The sequence below is a fragment of the Zootoca vivipara genome, chromosome 1 (assembly GCF_965207765.1).
Source record: "Zootoca vivipara chromosome 1, rZooViv2.hap1.1, whole genome shotgun sequence".
NCBI lineage: Eukaryota > Metazoa > Chordata > Lepidosauria > Squamata > Lacertidae > Zootoca > Zootoca vivipara.
In genome coordinates this window covers 7,942,775-7,944,925 of record NC_142582.1, presented here as the reverse complement: position 1 = coordinate 7,944,925, position 2,151 = coordinate 7,942,775, and the positions used below count along the sequence as shown (strand labels likewise).

The following is a 2,151-nucleotide window of genomic DNA, read 5'->3' as shown; positions in this document are numbered from 1 at the left end:
CCCACTTTCCTGCTGTTCCAAATGACCAGTACCCTGGAGTTATGATTTGTCTTGCTGTCAGGATTCTAACTGGACTGTAACTGACCTAAGAATTCTGCAGAGCAGTTGCTGCTGTGGCCGGCTGCTCAGGTGAACGTCAGCCCAGTGGCCAGCAGCTGAGTCTTTTTGAGGCTCAGGAGCACCTAGCAAATACCTGCTCTATTCCTGGCCCGCTAGACTGTATCTGAGGAACGCATTTCACGTAAGTGTAGGGATTAGACATTCCTCACTATGCCATCAGGTGTGTTTCTGCTCTGTGGGAAAGGATAGCTGCAGTAGCAGATAGCAAAACAGCGAAATCATGAGCAGATTCCCATCCACAACAGGTTGCTGTGGTTAGGGCCATTTTCACAGGAACAATGCAACAGTATATTCAATCAGGAGCAGTGTGCTGGAAGAAAGTATGTGTGTCGGCTTCTCTGGATCAGATGTCTATACCTAACCAGGTGGTGGGAGAGAGCAGGGGAACTCTTTCTTTTGCTGCTTCTTTCTGGCCAGGAGGGAGGATGTCCTTCAATGACTAGACATGCTTGTTATTCCCTCCCTCACTGTATGTTGTCTTCTCTTTTGTTTCTAGGATGTCTGCCAAAGTCTCCCTGGGTCCTCTATTCTCCAACCCCCCCCCCTGCGGGTGAGAGAAGGCTCCCTGGTGGGGAGATTGCTGAGCGTAGTTTCTTGCCTCCAGTTCTTTGGGTTCTTGATGAGTATTTTGGCCTGCATTCTGTGCATTGCAACGACAGCCAGTGTCAACTGGAGAGTGTGGCGTGGAGAGAACGGCTCTGGAAACGTCTGGATTGGAATCTGGAATGTCTGTTTTTGGAGAAACCCTTCTGACGACGGCAACTCTTTTTGGCATTGTGAAGGTCTCACTGCACGATATCCAACCCTCCCAAGGGAAATTTTTATTGCTCAGGACTTAATGGCCTTAGCTTCCACTATGAGTTCAGCCGCCCTAGTATTAATATCATTTGCCTTGTGCAATGTGTTCGAGCCCAGAAAACACGAGGATTTCCTCTTAACCTTTTTTAGGCTTGGAGCGTTCCTGAACATACCTGCAAGGATCCTTGTCCTGATTTCTGTGATATGGAACATGTCTTCTGTCTTGCAGAATGGGAAAATTGACTTCCCAGAAACTTTTGAATTGCCTCCAATTCCCAGCGAGCAGCATATTGGACCTTCTATTTATCTTGGCTATATCGCTGCGGGTTTCCAGCTGCTGAGTGCAGCATTGGTTGGGATGGAGAGATTTTGCATCAGGACCACCACAACAGATCCATATCGAATAGACATTGCAGTGGTGATTACCCCAAGAAATTCGGTAACAAGCCAGAATCTAACTACTTGTTCAAAGTGTGGTTCTCTGCTGGATCTGTTAATTAAAGAGAAATCCTCCACAGTTGAGATACAGGAAAGCCAGGCAGAAGATCTTGACACTCGAAACGAATCCTGCATCGTAGAGATACCGGAAAGCCAGACAGAAGATCTTGACACTCGAAACGAATCCTGCATCGTGGATATACCGGAAAGCCATCTACAAGATTTTGACATTCGAAACGTATCCTGCGTCGTGGATATTGAGGAAAGCTGTGCATCTCCAAGCCCACCTGAAGTTCCAAAACATACTATTATACATGTGACTCCCTGCAACATGAAATAGCATCAGATCCAGATCCACGCAGATTGCTCCCCCACACACACACACTCCATTGGGGTGTGGGTGGGTGGGTGGGTGTAGAGATCTGCGTGGACCTGGATCTGATAGTTTACTATTCCCTGTTGCAGGGAGTCACATGGAGGCCTCTTTTATGTGTATGTGTTTTCTAGCATTTGTGTCCTTGTTCCCATTAGCTTCCTCCTCTTCTGGATATCTTTCCTGTGTCTACTCATAGATTTTTTTATCATAGACCCCAATTAACCCTTGGTGTCTTAACACGCCGATTTAAAGGCTTTCAATTTAATATTGGACAGCTGTGCATTCCAAGATGCCATTTCTGAATAAACCAGTCCCAGGTATTTGAACGTCTTTAATTTGTTTATGATGTGTTTGTCCAGGTGCCAAACATGCTTTTTAGGGCGCTTCCCAAATACAATGACCTGTGTTTTATTGTAATT

General features: G+C 46.2%; 1 pseudogene; it reads left to right on the top strand.

Moving 5' to 3' along the window:
• Positions 1–617: 617 nt before the first annotated feature.
• Positions 618–1,926, top strand: LOC148687467 (uncharacterized; annotated as a pseudogene).
• The last annotated feature ends 225 nt before the right edge of the window (positions 1,927–2,151 follow it).